This window comes from Suncus etruscus, chromosome 9, assembly GCF_024139225.1.
Source record: "Suncus etruscus isolate mSunEtr1 chromosome 9, mSunEtr1.pri.cur, whole genome shotgun sequence".
Lineage (NCBI taxonomy): Eukaryota > Metazoa > Chordata > Mammalia > Eulipotyphla > Soricidae > Suncus > Suncus etruscus.
The window spans coordinates 82,411,277-82,432,310 of NC_064856.1; positions in this window are offsets into that span (position 1 = coordinate 82,411,277).

Here is a 21,034-nt window from a genome sequence, read left to right on the forward strand (position 1 = left end):
GGCTTTTTAAAACTAAGTTTATCAAGCAAAGAGAATACAAAGAAACTTTAATAACATTTTTAATATTATAATACCACTGGTATAGATAACTTAACAGTTCTTGGTTTGAGATTATCTCTTTCCTTCTAAAAGTACCTATGCTACTGTGTTTACATTGGAGAATTTGAAGGCAGAGACAACTTGGGAGATGGGCCAGCTCTTTCATCATAGACAGGAAGAAGAGGCAGAGATGAAGTACCTGGCTTGCCCAATGAGCTGACCAGAACTGACGCCTGGACCTCACTAGCCAGCATACATTTTCAAGAACAGCTCACAATTTGCAAGTATTCTTGCAATCTTTCCATGAAAGAAAAATAATCTCTACAAATACAAATACAATTAAGTTCATGTTCCAAATGGAATTTCAGAACTATACTCAACCAAAAGGAACCTCAGTTGGATGAGTGGGAGCAACTCAAGAGACGATTACCAAGACTTCTGGAATCCTCCCTGATGGACTTGATGTCCTTGGGAATGAGGAAGGGAGTGGTTGAGGCCCATCACTCTGACAGCTATTTGTTGCCTGTACACAGTCTTCAGTCCTCACTGAGCCTTTCCAGGGTGGTCACACAATAATCAGAGATATTGGGATACGTATCTTCTGTATTTGTCACTACCTGAGTGACCCCTGCAAGTACTGTTGCTTTCTTCATGGCTGTTCCCATCAGCTTCTCCCCTCTCTGCTAGAAACTGGTAGACTTTCAAGTACCCCAGCCAGGGCTTGTAGGTAAGGAGAAAATGTTTAGATTCAAAAAAAGGAAGGATAATTCATAACAAGAGGGTGAGGAGCTGGAAGGAAAAGTTGATGAAAGCTGGAAGGAAAATAGAACCACGTGTTCACACTGAAAGATGGAATCCACATGACAATCCCTGTTCATATGAGAACCTGGTCCTTCCCATTATCTGAACCTGACCCCTTTACACCTGTGTAAAATGAAAGATACAGCTATCTAGTTAACCTTCTCGTTTTAGCAGAGCTCATGCTTGTAAGAAAAGCAACATTACTGAACCACAAATGTAAAGCACATAATGTGCTACTGTGACAGTGCTGTTTAGGACTGAGGTAAGGGTACATATAACCCACCACACCATGCAAATATCATTCATATAGTATCAGAAGTACTATTCATTAAAGACTGATGAAGAGTTTTCCCAGTTTAAATGTAGTATTCCCCAAACTTTTTATTAGAAAAGGGCATTAGGATGATTTCATGGGAGGGAAAAGAAAGAACATAAACATTTGGCTATTTGCAGAGGGCCTTACTGCTAGGAAAGAAGATAGCTAAGTAGGCAGTTCTGTGTGTCCACCAGAGCAGGAGGCTTTTTTCCTTTGCAAGCTCTTCTGATGAGGATGAGAGGTTACCAAACTGCCAAGCTTCAGGTAAACCCTGGTGGTATGACTGCACTCTATTTTAGATTGGAAAAGCAGCACACTTTCATTACAGTTTAAATTGCATTGTGAATCACTGCAATATTCTATCCCTGGGTTCCCTTCACTCTCTTTCTATCGTGTTACCTCTCTCAAAAAGCCTTGCCTATCTCTGAATGCCTGGTTTAGCCTTGTCTCATGTACTCAATGTTACCCTTTTACAAACTGGCAATAGTTTATACAACTATGCTGATTGGAGAGAACAGGCTGTTTGTGTCTAAAATCTTTAGAAGTAACAAGCTGCTTGTCTCTACAATAATACCTTCCATGAGTTGTGCAAATTGTCCACAAAGTGAAGAATATCTGAAAGAAGAAACACTTTTTTTTGCTGTTTTGGAGCTACACCTAGCAGTGCTGAGGGCTTACTCCTGGTTCTGTATTCAAGGATCACTCTTGGAGGGCTCAGGAGACCATAAGCAGGAGAACCAAGCAAGAAGAAAGTGACCTTAACAACTGCACATTCTAAGTGTACATTCTGAATCTTGCACCCTACGGTCACTAAAATTCATTGTAAGATATCAGCTTAATTGAGGTGCTAGTAACCTTCAAAAATCTAAAATTGTAGCCACATTTCCCAGAAAATTTACCACTAAAAATAACATCACTTTCCCTTGTCTCCTAGAACTCTACACAAATAAAAAAGGTCAAGGCTGAAAGCCAACTTGAAGATAACCTCAAATTCTCACTTACCATCTGTAGAAACTGAGGTCTAGGATAAAGTAACCCAGAGATCAAGCAATAAGTCATAGTAGAATTCAGAAATATCTCTGTTCATGAGAATATATAAGGGAAATAGAAAGCCTATCTAGAGTACAGGCAGAGGTGGAGTGGAGAGGAGGGAGATTCGGGACACTGGTGTTGGGAATGCTGCATTGGTGATGGGGCGGTGTTCTTCACTTGACTAAAACCCAACCACAACCATGTTGTAATCAAGGTGTTTTAATAAAATATTAAAAAAAGAAGTATCTCTGTTCATCGTTGATCCACTGCCACATTAAAGCCTCTAATCTTTTCATCTTACACTTAGAAGAAAAATCCAATGAGTTCCTCCTGTTATCTGCTTTGACTTTCATTCTATGTTCTGTCTTGCTGCTTCACAAGTTAAAAAAATAACTTGTTATGCTGAAATCTTAGAGTAAATATCACAAGTTATTAAAGAAAAGGTGTCATGTCCCATGAGCCCCATCAGGGATCAGGAATGTATGCCTTGCACGCACAAAGTCCCAAGTTCTATCCCAACATGTCAATGTTCCCCGCCCCAAGTACTGCCAGGAATAGTCCTAAAGGTAACCAAGCATCCTGATGGTTATCCCAATTATCCCAAAATCAGTGGTCCAGAGCTGCACTGCATTGCCAGGCTGAACGCTGAATGGTCTGACCCCCGTGAACCAAGCATCATTGGAAATGGCTCCCAGGGAAGCCTGAATACTACTTGGAAGACCCAAAACTGAGCATAGAGAGCTCCAGATGGTTTCATCATACTATACAGGATGTCAACTCCATAGAATATCTCTAGCAAACAAAAGTTAACCCCACATTTTTAGAGAACAAGTCTTCACCCTGGCATTCTTTAAACACATCCACTAGCATATTGCAATCGCAATTTTGGACTTATTTAAACATCACCTTTACTATTATTTCCTTGCATAATACTTGCTATTTTTTTAAATTCACTTTTCCTTATGGTGTTTTTAAGAGTTCTCATTTAATCATTGCCTAGATAAAATAAATAATTTAATAGTCTAAGACTCGTGAGTTTGATGTTATTGATACTGTTTTCCTAGTACAGTTATGATGAACATATCACTAATAAAATTAAAAATTATATGACCTACATACTACTACTAGACTAAGCACAGCATCTTAGAAAACTGTATTTTCATTCTAAAAGAACATTGATTCCATCAAAGAGAAACCATGTACTATATTCTCCATACCACTTTTTATTCTGTCTTTTGTATGTACCTATTTTTTTATTTTTATTTTGATCATAGTGGCTTACATATCTTTCACAGTAGTATTTTAGGTACATATTAACATTGAATCAGGGAAACACCGACCACCAAATTTGTCCTCCCCTTCCCCTTTCCCTTTCTGCAACCCATATCCCCCACCATCACCCCCTGGGCTGCTAGAGTAGGTGGTCCCCTCTTTGTCTAGCTTACTATCAGTGATCATATATCTGTTTGGTCCTGGTGCCCTCCCTTGTTTCTCCCTCTATTTGAGAGGCTGAGCTAGATAAACCAAGTTATGTGGTTTTGTTTGAGGGAAAGAAAAGCAATAGAATGGGGTAAAGAATAAGAAGAAAAAAAATTAAAATATGCTGAAAATGGGCGGAGTCCTTCTAGTGGCTATCAACCTCAGTTTGAGAGAGGACATGAAAAAGGTAATTGAAACACCATAACAATACAAAAAGAAATGTCAAATTAAATATCCAGTGAGCAAAAGAGGCTCCAGAAACTTGCTCTCCCAGATGCCATTTCCAGGGCGGGTCTCCAGAACGTGAAAACCGGCAGGCTTTTGCAGAAGCCAGCTCCCCTGTTTGGGACATCAGGCGGGGAAAAGCCACGAATCTACGCCCGCCCAGTGGAGCCCAACTGTGAGTGCTGCTTGTAAATGTTTGTCTACTGTCCTCTTGCGTGAAATTCTTGGGAGTGGGGCAAAAGAGGCTCCAGCAGAGCAAGGCCCTCTCCGCTTCGCTACGTGGCTGTGCGCTCTTCCTAAGAAAAGAACACCATCGCAACAAGAAGAAAAAATCACACTAAGAACTGTGCTATAACACAGAAGCAAGCATTCCTCTTCGGACTGTCTTTTCTGTTGAATGCTCGGGCCTAAGATTTGATCCAGTGTGAGGCTTCACCCACGGAGGACTCCCCTCCCTTAGAGGCAAGTCAGCCCATCCAGAAAGGGCGGAGCCAGAGAAGTGTGCTGCCTACATCATATAGCCAATGAATACCACCACAACACATAGAAAAACCCAAAATACAAGTGTGACAATGGGGAAACAACGCAGGCCAGCATCAGACATAGAGAATGAAGAGGACAATTCTGATGACCAGATAATGGCCAACCAACTAATCAACCTCTCAGATAAGGACTTTAGACTAGCAATATGGAAGATGTTCAAAGAACTCAAAGAAACCATGGATAGAGTTGAACAGAACACTAATAAGAACCAAGAAAATATGAAGACAGAAATCACAAAACTCCAAACTGAAATAACATGTCAACTAACAGGCCTGAGAAAGTCAGTAAATGAAGTGAATGACAAAATGGATAAGCTCTGGGACAGGGTATCAGAAGCTGAGAATAGACTTGGTGCTGTGGAAGATGAGATACATAACAATTCCATACAGCAGGAGAGATTGGAAAAAAAAAACTTAAAGCAAATGAGCAGACAATGGAAAAATTAGTCAAAGAATGGGAACAGATGAAAATAGAAGTCTATGATAAGATCAACAGAAACAACTTAAGAATCATTGGAGTCCCAGAGACCCAGGAAGAAAATTCCCAGGAAGAATCAATGGTCAAGAACATCATTAAAGAGAAGCTTCCAGAGCTAAAGAATATAGGTGATCAAATCCTGCATGCTCGAAGAGTACCAACCAAAAGAGACCTCAGAAAAAACACCCCAAGACACATCCTAGTCACAATGACAAATCCCACAGATAGAGACAGAATTCTGAAAACAGCAAGATCAAAAGGGGAAATTGCGTTCAAGCAAGCATCCTTGAGATTTACAGCAGACCTGTCACCAGAAACACTCAATACCAGAAAGCAGTGGTGGGATATTGTGACAAGACTGAATGAAATGAATGCTTCACCCAGAATACTATACCCAGCAAAACTCACTTTCCGATTTGACGGAAGAATACATGGTTTCACAGACAAAAAGCAGCTCAGAAACTTTACAGACTCCAAACCAGTCTTAAGAGAAAAACTGAAAGACCTAATTTAAGACAAGACTAACCAAAAGACACACCAAATTTCGATATAAAGTTGGCATTAAATCCCAGGACAATTCTTTCTCTCAACGTCAATGGACTAAATGCACCAGTCAAGAGACACAGAGTGGCTAAATGGATCAAAAAACTCAATCCAACCTTCTGCTGCCTACAAGAAACGCACCTGAATAGTCAGAACAAACATAGACTCAAAATAAAAGGCTGGAGAAAAATTATCCAAGCAAACAACACCCATAAAAAAGCTGGAGTGGCCATACTAATATCAGAAAATGCAAACTTTATACTCAGGAAGGTTGTAAAGGACAAAGATGGACATTTTATATTAATCAAGGGGTATGTAGAGCAGGAAGAAATAACTCTCCTAAACATATATGCACCGAATGAGGGGCCAGCAAAATATTTAATACAACTGTTGACAAATCTGAAAAAATATCCAGTGAGCACTACAGCAATAAAGACAAGCACCACACAATAGTCTCGGTTCTGAATCAAACCATGCCGGAGTGCAAAAAGAAAGAGAAAGAGAAAATAAAATAAAATAAAAAGGAGACATCAACTTAAATATCTACACCAAAATAAGGATGTCAAAAAAACAATCGATCAATCAATAAATATATATGTGGAAAATGATTATTTTGTGCTTTTTTTCTTTTTTTTTCTTTTTCCCCCTGCATAGGCACAATAACTATTGGGGATATAGAGGAAATTCTCTTGGCCTAGAAGATACAGGGTTTCTCCACCCCCGAAGTATACTGTCATGGAATTAACTATAGACTCCTTGCATGATCATTTACTCTTTCCTCGGTGCTTTTGTGGTGTGTGGAAGACTTCTGCTTCGTCATGGATGGTAAAATCAGACCTCTGTATCTAGAGATCTTGGCATGCACCTATTTTTTTTTTTTATCAAAAATGCCAATGTATAGCAAATGGCAGACCCCAAATGATAGCTTATCTTTACACTAGTAGTTTTTCTTATCAACCGTTAGATTACTATGCCTTCTATGCATTTGATCAGTCATTTTGTTAGAAATCATCCTTTACCCGAATGCTCTTCAATTTATTAATGACTATTAATAAATGATGAAACAACTGCAAAAATAATTACCCTTTTACCTAGAAAAAAAAAAGGTGACTAGGACTTAATGGTCTGCCAGTGACTTAGTCAACTTTACCCAGCATAATGGATGCGAATGTGTAACAGGATAGAAGTAAGTTATTTTCATATAAGCTGCCACATGTCACACAAATTACATGGGTTTCTATTTGCTGTTTAATTCACAGATGAAACAACAGCAGCAGCAGCAACAACCAATCACTCTCAATACCTGCATCCTTCCAGGAGCTGCAGGGCAAGGCAGGACCAACCAGCAAATCCAGAAGAAGAAAGGCTGCAAGAACAGCTATTTCCACTCTAGTTATGAAAATGCTGGTGGTAAGGTGTAAGAAATCAAGTAAATGAGCCAACTCAGGTCCTGAGGATCTTCAGAGGAGAAAGCAGACCTGAATATAAGATTAAGCCCTTTCTGGGCTGAGAGTACAGGAGAGCAGAATTTGAAGGTCAGCCTGTTGATGGGAGGGCAAGCCTGCTAAATCGATCAGGGCTCTCAGAATAGTGCTTTCCACACACATTCCTGAAGTTCAGTGACTTGGGACTAAAGGCTAAGGAGTCTATGTTGGCCTGGAACCCAGGTTCTGAGGCTGCAGCTCTTTGCCCAACCTTTACCTACAACTCGATAACAGAAGAACCCACTAGATTAACAAATTAGCCTAGTTTTATTCACAGTACAAATTGAAACTCGACTTTAGTGTTTTCTCCTTATAATAAAGACAGATATCCCCCACTTTTCTAAAAGCCAAACACTGCCACTCACTTTTCTGAAAAAATCTGCATTACTACTGGTTTTTATTAACCTTGGGAAATCTCAAAAAGAGCCAAGGAGATAGCTCAAAGTTCTGAAGTTCATTTCTTCATAAATGGGTCCCAAATTAAACTCCCCAATGCCAGCATAGATCCTGGTAACCCAAGCACCTGATAAGGCCCACATCACCTTTCCCCCCACACCCCTGAAAAAAAATCCTAAGAGAGTTTTGCTTTCAGAAAGAAAGGTGAAAAGGGAAAATAGCATTCACTGTTGGTTTTCTGCATAACAAAAGCTGAACAAGAGTGGCCCCACCAATATCCTTCCTGGGAATTAATCTATGCATAAATTAATAGTCATATATCATTGCTGCTTTCCCCTTATGCTAGTGTTATTTTAGGCTTTATTGCTGTATGCTATTTGATTTAATTTGGTAGGTTATTGGTGTGGGGGGGGTGTCTGAAACAAACTCAGAAATGTTTCCATTGGCCAGAGAGATAGCTCAGAGGTCGGGGCACATGCCTTGCATATATATTCATGAATCTGCATCCAATCACACACAATTGGCCTCCTGTGCACTGCTGAGTGTATCCTGGAGGACTCACAAGCACTAATGTGTGACTCTGGTGGCCACCATCATCACTGAGTCCCAACATTCAATCACAGGCCCAATTAGCTATTACTATTAGAATACAGCTATCACTGTTAGAATACTAATAGATCACTATTAGTACCCTGAGAGTAGCCTCCCAGGCCCCTGAGCGGCTAGATCTCCATTGTCTGAGCTGGTAAGAAATTAAGGTAGATGACAATGAAAAACTGGGATTTCTTTTGAGCTCAGAAAGTGCTTGGGGCATTCTTTGAGCGGGATACTGAGCCAGAACAGAAAATCCCTTAGCAATGTCTGTTCCCAGAAACAGAAGAGCAGAAAGCTTTGCTGTCCATGACTAAAGCATCTTTAAGGTCCCTTCCTATATTGTTTCAATTCATCATTCCAGACCAACTATCTAAGTGCTGACTCTTTATTAAGTAGGGAAATACAAATAAAGTCAGTACGCAGCTATTACCTATTTTCCAAAAGGCAAGAAAAAGTGCTGGAGAGAAAGGAATCCTAATCTGCTTTAGGGTTTAAATTGATGCAATCATTATGAAAGCAGTGTAAAGATGCCTCCAAAAAAAAAAAAAAAGATATTCCATATGATTTAATGTATCCCTCTTCTGGTATCTCTCTCTTTACTCCTAAAATACAAAAAGTATTATACAAAAAGTATCCCTTTCTTTATGCCCCCCCCCCAGTACAAAAACACTTGTCCAAATAGCTATCCTACCTCAGTTTCTATTGGGCATTATTCCTTAGAGCTAGAAACCACTTAAAAGCCATGAACTAATACAAGATAAAAAAAAAAAAGTGGTACAGATACACACTGAAATACTAGTTAGCCATTAAAATGAAATTTTGCTATTTGCAACAACAGGATAAGTCTAAAGGTCTTTAATACGTAAGAGAGGGAATGTCAAGCACTGTATGGTTTCATTCATAAGTGGTATAGAGAAAATATTTGATGAACTAAATAAAATATTAAACTTCTGAATAATAATAACAATTAGTGATCATCACCAAGGAAGGAAGAATGCCGTTGGGGAAGCATGAAGACATTCAAGATTTTCAATAGGAGCCAGAGAGATAGCATGGAGGCAGGGCGTTTGCCTTTCATGCAGAAGGACAGTGGTTTGAATCCCGGCATCTGATATGGTCCCCCGAGCCTGCTGGGAGTGATTTCTGAGCGTAGATCCAGGAGTAACCCCTGAGAGTTGCTGGTTGTGACCCAAAAACAAACAAAAAAGATTTTCAATAATTGCTATACAGCTAAAGCCTATATATTTTAGTGCAATGATACTATTTTAGTGCAATAATACTTCAAAGTATTTTTAATTAAGTGAGGTGGCAACAGTAAAATTCAGAAACCAGTTCTTCACATTCCTAATAACATTCCATAAAAGTCACTAACAAGTGAATGTATCTAAAGAAAAAAAAGGAGACGGCTCGTTTGGGAGGCCACGTGGGGCCTGCGGTATGCAGGATTTATTAGAGCCACGCAAAGTGAGTTATTTTGCTCTTTCAAATATTTATGACAGCGCTAAAACACTGAATACATCAACATCAAAATTAATCATGAATAATATTTAATTAGCGCTTGACAAGGATCAATTTGGCAACTCTTTTTGTTCTTTCTCCTTCCCCTGAATAGAAAAATAGTCATAAACTAAAGTGTTTTATTTTCCCCATCTGCTTCTGGTAAAGCGCATCCCTGAATTGCTAACTTAGCTGAGATCGCCTGAACTTTCCTATACCCAGGTAATTAGACTCAGATGCCGTCCAAAAGGACCTTATAAATCAAGTTTGTCTATGTAAGCAGAAAACAGACTGCTCACACCATGGCTGCTGAGTTCTTTCTCAAAGACCTGCCCGGGTTGCAAGAAGGTTCTATATCTGGGCACAGCAGAAGGCAGATTTCATTTATCTAGCTATTGTGCCACTGAACCCTATGTCTCATCATCACAGTCTCAGAAAGGACTGCTTAGATCCAAAAAGGAAAAATGCCATTTTGGATGCCCAAGCAAAAGTTCTGCAAAGAGTTGCCCAAGAATGTAGGAGACATAAGCATAAGATGCAAACAGCTACAAATGAAGATAGCAGGGAATGGAGACCCTATCAGGATGATTGTGCACATCTCAAGGTCTCCAGTGAATCATTTCCCAGTCAGGGAGTGTATAGAAGCATGATTAAGAGAACTTTGAACCTGTTGTTCTGTAACAATAGAGGCACTCAATCCATTTTAAAGAACAACATTTGTTCCAGGGAGATTCATGTTTTAAAATGAGCAAATTAAAGACTAGAGAGAGGACAGGCACTTACCTAGTTTTGCCTATGCCTTTTTTTCTTTTTCTTTTCATGTGTGTGTGCTTGTGTGTGTCTGTGTGTGCCTGTGTGTGTATCGTGGTTTTGGTGATTCTGTGGATCCAGAGATCACACAAGCCATGCGAAGGTTCAATCCCTGAGCCACAACTCCAGCCTAAACTGGGTTTTTGAAGATGCTTAAAAGGAAGTGGAAAGATTTTCATGCATGGGAATAAGGTTGTTAGGATCTCCTTTTGTTTTTCTCTGAGTCAAGAGTAAAATGGGTTGAATGCTCATCATCAGAACTAATAGGCATATAATATTCCAGGAGACTTGGGATAGGAATTTACAGTTAGGTGTCGGCCTGCTAGCCCCACCACCCTTGTCTAATACAAGTCAAATCAGAGTCCTGAGTCAAATCAGAATCCTGGAGAGGGGTTAAGAGCCATCAACCAATAGGTGTGAACATCAAGCTTCAGGGGGTTTATAAGGAGGCTTCCAGAGTGGCAGAGTGAGTGCTAAGGAGTTAGGAATCCAAGTTCAAGCCTTCTCACCACCAAATCTACTTTTGCAAAAGCTAGTCCCCTCCAGTTCAATCTCAAAATTATGATCACAATTGGTTATTGAGCCCTGTAGGCATCTTCTTATTTAATATTCATAAATGGATATGATCCCCATTTTATACGATGAAAAAAATAAGGCCTATAAAAAGCAAATGGCTTATCAATGGGCACACAAGGAATTAGCTGCTTATATGCTGCCCCCCACTTCATTCTGAGGTTCCATCCACCTATCAGGCAAGCTCAGTAATATTCTTGATTCTCTGAGACTTCAAATGTTCTAAGATTTGTAAATACTGTGGCCTGAAAGGCACTCCATGAATTTCCTCTGTGTAAAGGTGCAATTAGAATTTTAAGTCTTTTAAAGCAACGGTCCAACCCAGAGCCCTAGATCTCAGATATAGAACCAACACAGTTCTCCACAACAAGTCAGAAGGCTTGTCATCCTTTGATCTGTGCAAAAGCCAAGATCGTTATCTACAGAAGTCTGACTGTGACAACCATCACTGGACAGAACTTATTCTGGGACCAACAAAAAAGCCCTAGTCTAGGCTTTGGCCTATGACCTGCACAACAATCAAGATCTCTAATTCCGGGCCCGGAGAGATAGCACAGTGGTGTTTGCCTTGCAAGCAGCCGATCCAGGACCAAAGGTGGTTGGTTCGAATCCCGGTGTCCCATATGGTCCCCCGCGCCTGCCAGGAGCTATTTCTGAGCAGACAGCCAGGAGTAACCCCTGAGCACCGCCGGGTGTGGCCCGTGGCCCAAAAACCAAAAAAAAAAAAAAAAAAAAAAAAAAAGATCTCTAATTCCAGAGATCTGACTGAGACACTGCAACTGAATAGATCTTCTGGAAACATAATGAAAGACTCTATCCTAGGCTTCATCCTAGGATCAGTGCAAAAACCAAGACCACCAACTACAGAAGACTGATTAAAACAAGTGATGGAATAGAACTTCTAGAACTGTAAAGAAAGACTTCATCATAGGCATTATTTGACCTTTCCAGGTACCAAGATCTCTAGATACAGAGGTCTGATTTTATCATCCATGACAGAACAGAAGTTTCCCATACACCACAAAAGGACCTATGGGAGAGTAAATAAACATGTATAAAGTCTGTAGTTATTCCCATGACAGTATACTTCAAGGACAGAGAAACCCTGTATCTCTTAGGCCAAGGGGATTCCCTAGCTAATTTCCCCAATATTTACTGTGCCTATGCAGAAAGAAAAAGAAAAAAATTTTTTGAATTTTTTGTTTGATTTTTCTTTTTGTATTGTTGTTTTACTTCTCTTCCCTTTTCCCTTTCTTCTCTCAAATTAATATTTATAGCCTCTAGAAAGACTCCGCTCATTTTTTGCTTGTTTGATTTTTATCCCATTTTAGCTTTTTTCTTTTCTTCAAACAGAACCACATATCTTGAACCATCTTGTTCCGCCTCTCAAATTGAGGGGAAAATAGTGGAGGGTACCAAGACCAAATAGTTGCATGATCACTAAGTAGTAATAAAAATGGTCAGACTTACACACCAAACCCTAAGCCAATGACAACAGAATCGATACCCAATCTACAACAAGCTAGATATGGAGGGGACCACTTATATTAGCAGCCCGAGGGGTAAGGGAGGGGGATAGAGGATGGATGCTTTGAACGGTGGTGGAGGGAGGACAACTTTGGTGGCAGTAATTCCCCTGATTCAATGTTAATATATGCCTAAAATAGTACTGTGAAAGATTTGTAATCCCCTTTTCAAAATAAAAATTATTATTAAAAAAAAAGAATTTTAAGTCTTTTAAAGAGAACAGTGGAGACAAGAGATAGTACAATAGCTGAGGAGCATGCTTTGCATAAAGCCATTCCCAGTATCATCTCACCCCTTAAAAATTGTGAGGTGCTGCCCTATAGGCCCCAACACCAAATAATCCCCAGCCTTGTATACTTCAGGCCATCCTTGCATTAAAATGTCAGGCTAGTTGCTTGGTCAAAAATAAAATGAAGGGGCCAGAGAGATAGCATAGCGGTAGGGCATTTGCCTTGCACGCAGAAGGATGGTGGTTTGAATTCTGGCATCCCATATGGTCCCCAGAGCCTGCCGGGGGTGATTTCTGAGAATAGAGCCAGGAGTAGCCCCTGAGCACTGCTGAGTGTGACCCAAAAACCATAAATAAATAAAAAATAAAATAAAATAAAGAAAAGAGAGCAATAAAAACACATACATACATTTGCACACATGCACGTACATGCCCCCCCTAAATCATAAGCCAAAATGGCAAAAATTATAGTGAGTCATTTTCTCAGAGGGGAAGAAAAGTAAGACGAGGACTGTCCAGAGTTTATTATAAAAAGCTAAACTCTGGGGCCAGAGCAATAGTGCAACAGGTTGGCCTTTCCTGTGATTCAATCCCCAGTATCCCATATTATCCCCCAAAGCCCCATCAGGAGTGATTCCTGAGTGCAGAGTCAGAAGTAACCCCTGAGCATTTCTGGATGTTGTCCACTCCAGAAATGAATAAATAGGTAAATAAATAAGCAAAAATAAATAAAAGGCTACATTCTTATAAGATATTATGAAACTAAAATTTCTAGGTTTCCCCCCCCCCCTGGGCTGACGGCAGATTTCCCTCCCCCATGGCTTGTGAGATTAGGTCAGTGGATCTTGTTTCTGCTTCACTGACTTTTCCACATGCAACTTGATAGCTTCAAGAAACAAACCAATGGATACACGATCATTAAAGTATGTTCTTTTAATTAAAGGAGGGTTCCTACATGGAGAGGGGAGAGGCATTAAGCCCATGAGAGACTGAGCATACCAAGTTCCAGTCTACTCATCTATCCATTTGGATCCTGCCACCGCTATACCACAGCCCTACTGAGTTTAATGCTTTTAAACCCAATCAGGTCACCCAGGCTGAGGCTTGGGCATGACATTTTCCAGAGATGCCTGCAAAGACAAAGAATCAGTATATTTAGGCAACTATGAGCTCCAAAGCTGAGAGAAGGCATTATGAAGTGGCACAGTGCTTTGGAAAAGCAAACGGAAAGAAAGACAAAGTCTAGACTGCCAAAAAACCAAAATCTTAATTGGCATTGTTGTAAAATTGTGTTGCACAGAGAGAATACAAATATTTTTCATGTTGAGGAAAGAGTTGACCTAAGAGGTGATTTATAGGCACTTCAAATGCAGTGCAGGAAGTAAATGGAAAAATTGGGGTGCAAGGTCACCGAGTAGGCAAGAGTCAACTGAAGGGTAAAGTTAAAAACATTAGTAAGGGTGCGCACAGTTCACTTTACCATATAAATTAAAATCTGTCTTTTTTTTTTTTTTTTTTTTTTTTTTTTTTTGGTTTTTGGGCCACACCCGTTTGACGCTCAGGGGTTACTCCTGGCTATGTGCTCAGAAATCGCCCCTGGCTTGGGGGGACCATATGGGACGCCGGGGGATCGAACCGCGGTCCTTCCTTGGCTAGCGCTTGCAAGGCAAACACCTTACCTCCAGCGCCACCTACCCGGCCCCAAAATCTGTCTTTTTTTAAAAAAAATATTAAGGTGGGTCTGTGACCATAAAAGCATTTCACTCTCCATGTCAAGAAAATAGGAATATTTGTTATGTGGTAAAAATGCCAAGGGGTGGCTCAAAAAGAAAAAGAAGGTTGATGCAATCTGAAATTCTACAGTGTCATCACTCAGTGGCAGGAACAAACAATAAGCACACGATGAAATGTTTTAAATGGGATTTTGCCATCAGAACAGGGGATCTAAACGAAGTTGGGCTTTGTATTTTAAAAAATAACCTAAACTTGCTTGGAGAATCACAAAAATTTTCAATGACAGAGAAGAGGTAAAGCAAAAATAGATACTCAGCTGTGGAAATTCCCATGGTTCAGTTCCCCCATTCATCCATTTTTCCCACCTTTCGGTACACCATTCGGTATAGCTTGTTATTTTTCTTTTTTTAAAGAAACATAATGTCTCCCAAAGAACCACTAGAGGGCAGAGCTCTGTGATATTCTGAAATACTGGTTAAGCCCACTTAGCTTCCTGGAGACTGTCAGGCATAATGTTAAGGGCCCTGACAACTCTTTCTCCTATGACCAAAGCTCAAAAGAAGCAAAACAGCCGAAATGCCTTTACTTTCCAGAGTTAACAGCTTCAGAGGTTCAATTACTGCATGACCAGCCAGAAGAGAAGAGGGGCACAAAACAACCGTGACTAGGAGACTAAATGGACCCCAGAAGCTTGCAGTCTCTTACAAAAAGAGGCAAGGGATTCCCCACTATAAACTCCACTCACAAGACTGAAGTTGTTTCTGCATTACACTTCTTCCCCTGCTGTTCATTTAACTGTTATTATCATCTGCATTTTAAAAAAAAAAAAATGCCAAAGGGTCCGGAGCTCTAGCACAGTGATAGGGCTTTTGCCTTGCGAGCCCTGGACAAACAAGTTTGATCCCTGGCATCCCATAAGATTCCCCCAAGCCTGCCAAAGGCTATTTTGGAGCACATAGCCAGGAGTAACCCCTGAGCACCGCCAGATGTGACTCAAAAACAAACAAACAAAAAAAATTCCAAGAAGTCAGGAAAACTACTTAGATGAAATGGTCACAATTGCATAGGCATTACTAAAAATAAGGTCCATTCCATCTGTCAATCCTCATTTAAAACTCTCACAGTCCTCTGCTGCATTACAAAGCTGCAGCAGCCTCTTAACAGCCAATTATTACAGGGAAAAATCAGGGTGGGCAACTGGGAATCAGTTCTCCGCTGCCCAGGATACTCCTACAAAGTCCAGTCATATCAGTCTACCTCGGAAGAGTTCTCACGCTGCCAGGCAGAGTTGTTGTTCTTATCCTGCCTGTGGAGCAGAACATAAGAGCACAGCTCTTGCCCAGACATCAGCAGTCCCAGGTGCCTCACGAAGGCATGTCCTCCCTAGTGCCTGCCAGAGAGAAATCTGATCTGAACTTGGGTTGTGGGAAGGGGCAGTGAGAATCTTCTCTGTCTAACTTTGAGCTAACAACCCAGGCTGGGTGTAAATTAAGATCTCAAACCATCAGCCTCTGTCCAATTGCCTCCAAGTCTCTGTGAAAAGGTGAACCACCTCATAATATCCCTCCCAGAAAGAGGAGGTCGACTCCAGTGTATCCTGGTACCAAGACCCCTAAGGAGAGAAACTCACCCAGGAGGGGAGGGATGGGGGACCAATTCCCCACCAATTACTGGAAGGGTCAGGAGGGCAGACCTCTGGATAAGCAGTATGTTTCTGCCTATCACCTGGAAACTCATCTTTTGGTATCATACAAAGCTATGACAGACTCTCCTGAGAAATCATACAATTTTATTTTAGTTTCCTAAAGACTGGGCATGGTGGGGGGGGCACTACTTTCTCAGGCAAGCTTCTGTCCTCACCAGATGAAGATTTGCCCCTAATATAAACTTTTATCTTTATCCTGGTGGTTTCAGTTTAAGGTCATTCTGAATCTGGGCTGGAGCAATAATACCATGATTGCTTTGGAATGTGAACAACTAGCATTCAATCACCAGCATCCCATATAGTCTACAAAGTATTATCAGTATTTAAAAATAAAAAAAAATCCATAATTGCTGCTATCTTAAGAACTGAGGTATGAATGGAGAGAAACTGGAGATTCTCTTGGCAAAAGTACTGTCAAGAAGAAAAAGATAATGTATACCAAAATAATAGCATCAGGGCTATTAGCATAGGCATATGTGGTCACTTTCTGTGTTTTGATCATCATTATTAGCGAAGTTTGGTCATTCAGGACACTCTCTGCCTTCCAGTTCTGCTCTAAGAACATGTTCATAGGGCCCGGAGAGATAGCACAGCGGCATTTGCCTTGCAAGCAGCCGATCCAGGACCAAAGGTGGTTGGTTCGAATCTCGGTGTCCCATATGGTCCCCCGTGCCTGCCAGAAGCTATTTCTGAGCAGACAGCCAGGAGTAACCCCTGAGCATCGCCGGGTGTGGCCCAAACCCCCCCCCCCAAAAAAAAGAACATGTTCATACTCAAACCTAAGTGTAAATTTGGCACAAGCAGCACAAGGCTCGGAAATAGTCAAGACAGGGGACTTAATGTCTCTCTGTTTCAGATTCCCCAAATAGTAACAGGAGGGTAAAAAGAGTACCCCCAAGGAGTAAGATGTATGCCTTGCACATGGCAGACCTGAGTTAGATCCTAGCACTATTTACATACTCCATTACCCCAACCATGAAGAGTGATCCTGGAGCAGAGACCAATGAGTAAGCCCTGAAGGTATGTCTACCGCAAAAATGAAAGAGTACCTTGTGGGCTGGCAAAAAAAGTGATGCTAAAAAAATGTTTTCAGTGCCAGGTTATGATACAGGTTTAGTGTACATGTACAGCATATGTCTGACCTGAGTTTGATTCTTGATGCTGGGTATAGTCCTAGTGGTCAAGGAGAACTACTGAGTTTGATTCTAAAGGACCCACCATCACCAGGATACCTCAATTTCTGCAAGGTCTGAGCACCATAGGTCTCTGCATTGATCCACCAATCCAGCTGGTTGAGAACCATTAGGGAGAACCTGTTTGGAAACTCCCCAAAAAAGTGATGCATTTGCTTAAGTTGTAACTTACCATATGATTATTATATGAGTACTATATGATTATTTAAGATTGGAAAGCAGGTACTCAGGCGACTAGTTCATTCTTTTAGTGGAAGAAAGATCCTCTTGAGTATAGAATATGGTGTTCAAGGCTACCTGAGGGTGCTGGAATCACTTATGGATTTCTATAAGAAATCCGGGATGGATTCTTACGCTATTTTTTCTTACTGCACATCTACCTCAACTGTACACACAAACATACACAATATGTGCAATAAATTTATACATAAACATACACACACAAATACAAACTGACACATGAAAAGAAACTTGGCTTTCCATCAGAGAGGGATACACAGAGCTCTGTGGGCTCTGCCATTCACCGTCTCCATGATCCTGAGCAAGGCAACAGGACAATCACTGGGGGGAGGTTGACAGAGGATGGGAACACTTATGGTAATAACTGGCACTGGTGCTTGGATTGGTGTTGAAATACTCTATGCCTAAAACACAACTATCAATAACTTTGTAAGTCATGGTTCTTTAAATAAGAAGTTTGAAATATTTTTAAATGTATTGGTGTTTTTCTTGGGGGCACACCTGTTGACGCACAGGGGTTACTCCTGACTATGCGCTCAGAAATCATTTCTGGCATAGGGGACCGTATGGAACACCAGGGGATCAAACCACACGGTCCATCCTATGCTAGTGCAAGCAAGGCCTTACCCCTTGCGCCACTGCACCAGCCCCCTAATTTTTAAAAAATCCACACTAATATCAGGATAGTTGTTAAAATCAAATAAGAAATACATGAAGAAAATTCCTTAAGGAAGTTCTAGAATATAATTATAACTACCCTCCCAAACATCATCACTTAAGGACATGATACTGGAGCAGACAGAGTTGCAGAGTTCATTCACTAATACTGTTGATGGGACTGAAATACTTTTTTTTTGGTGTTTAGGTCACATCAAACAGCGTTTAGGGGTTACTCCTGACTCTGCGCTCAGAAATTACTCCTGGAAGGCTCTGTGGACCTTATGGGATGCCAGGGATCAAACCTGGGTTGACCACATGCAAGGCAAATGCCCTACCGCTGTGCTATTACTCTGGCCCCTGAAATACTTTTTTTGTTTGTTTGTTTACTTAATATCCCTCACTCAATGGAGTCCAGTGAAATCTGGGTTGAATGACATACGATTAGATCATGGAAGAACTCTAAATTCCATACCATTTTCTTTTTGGTTGCTTCCAAGAGGCATTGCCAAATCCAACATAACCAGATTACGGTTTATGTTTGTGGCTGAATTCTCTGGCTGGGATTAACAAAGATGAAGTGAGCAGTGGCAAATTTTAAGCAGGGATGAACCAGTCTGAGGTCTGGTGTAGCCCTAGAGATGTCAGCAGGTGAAGTCCTTCCTGTGGCTGCTGGCAGAGCTCGAGACCCAAGTTACTAGAATCAGATAAACAAACCACACTCGGGACCCCACAATAGTTAAAGAGGAGGTCGGGGAAGAGCCCTGCATATTCCTGCCCTCCATTTAAAACTTCCCAGGGTCAGCTTTAGAATTGCCCAGGCAGTGGTTTCTGTAAAAGCCAGATTAGGTCATCCTGCCCTGTCTTTCAGAAGTTTCCACAACAGATGGAGGGACTGAGCTTTAGAGGAAAACCCGCTCACATCCGTCTGTGCTCCTTATTGGCCCTGTTTCTCTGAAATGCTATATGTTATCTGGAGCCTGTTTGTTTTTATCTGTCAGAGTGGTTTATTGTCAGGGAAATGTGGTGTCAGCTGTCTCTTCCCCACCATCAAAGCTGAGACATTAAAGTTAATAGTGTTTGACTTGCAGAGATCTCTCTCCAAGGTAACCCAAGAAAGGCCCTGCTGCCTGCTCTTTTTCCGGCAGTAAAGGCAGCAAATGGACGCAGTAATTGCATGAGAAGGAAGGAAGGAAGGAAGGAAGGAAGGAAGGAAGGAAGGAAGGAAGGAAGGAAGGAAGGAAGGAAGGAAGGAAGGAAGGAAGGAAGGAAGGAAGGAAGGAAGGAAGGAAATATCACATCTAGACAGCAAATGGACACAGTAATTGCATGAGAAGGAAGGAAGGAAGGAAGGAAGAAAGGAAGGAAGGAAGGAAGGAAGGAAGGAAGGAAGGAAGGAAGGAAGGAAGGAAGGAAGGAAGGAAGGAAGGAAGGAAATATCACATCTAGACAGCAAATGGACACAGTAATTGCATGAGAAGGAAGGAAGGAAGGAAGGAAGGAAGGAAGGAAGGAAGGAAGGAAGGAAGGAAGGAAGGAAGGAAGGAAGGAAGGAAGGAAGGAAGGAAGGAAGGAAGGAAGGAAATATCACATCTAGTAGCTGCTTAATAAAAGCCCCTTGCATGCGTGAGCCTAACCCTAACTTAAATTTGAAACTGAGTCCTGATCTACCACTCCTGGCTGTGTAGTCTCCACCTTGTCACTCCTCAGTCTTAACTTCAATTTATTTATCTGAGAAATAAGGGAAAGTGGATTATATATATTTTTCTTTCTAACCACAGTGTCCTTTGGACAAAAGTAATCTTCCATTGAAGCCTCATCTATAAGTTGGAGCCATAGTACAGCAGATAGGGTGCTTGCCTTGCATGCTGCTAACCCAGGATCAATTCTCAGTATACTATATGGTTTCCTGAGCATCACCAGGGTTGATCCCTGAGTGCAGAACATGCAATGAATAAGACTCTAGCACTACTGGGGGGGGGGGGGTCCAAAAACCAAAAATATAAAAATAAAGTATCAATCTGATAGCGGGGGGAGAGCAGGAGCCTCAGGGCTTATTCCTAACTCTGCTCAGGAATCCTGTAGTGCTGGAGATCCAACCAGGTTCCATGTCCCACTACCCCTGTACTCTCTCCTGCCCACTGACAGCATTTAAATCATAGCACCTGCAGGGTAGACGCATCTGTCTTCCCCACTGGACACCCTCTAGGGTGAAAGAACCAGCAAGGTTCTCTGACAGGCCTGTCCTTGACATGCATCCAACCACTACAAGCCAAGACATCCTTGCCACATCGATCAGTGACCAGCCAGCTGTCCCTCTACATCCTGCCATCCCTCTCCTGTCTTCTCTGCTCCAAAAGGCCAGAGAGCAGAATGGCAAGCCTGCTGAGCAATAGATGTCAGAGAAGAAATCTAAAGCCAGTTTTCCCTTCTTGTGAACACAAAGAAATTTCACCCCTCATTTCATTTGTCTAAAGAATTACCACCCAGCCTCAGTTCCAGCCTCAAATAAAGGAAAGAAAACCAGGAACACTGTTTCTCCTGAAACAGCCCAAAAATCTTTCTTATCCTCCTATCACCTCCATGAAAGGTTGGGGCTGAAGCAATAGTACTGCAGATAGAGTATTTGCCTTGTATGTGGATGAAGGTTCGATCCCTGAACACAGAACCAAGAGTAAACCCTGAGTCTAACCCAAAGACAAACCAAAAAAAATAACAGGCCTTTAGGATGAGAAAGGTAGTTAGTTGAGATTAGGGGCAGAAAGACCAAGAAATATGCAATGAAAAAATTAGGGGATCAGAGGAAGGAAGGGAAAGGGGACACGGTTGTCATGGAGTTTCTACAAAATGTAGCTTCAAATGGAGTTATTTTAGCAAAATAAAATACTATAGGAAAAAAAACTCACCAAGCAGTCCACATTCAAGTTAATACTATGTTTA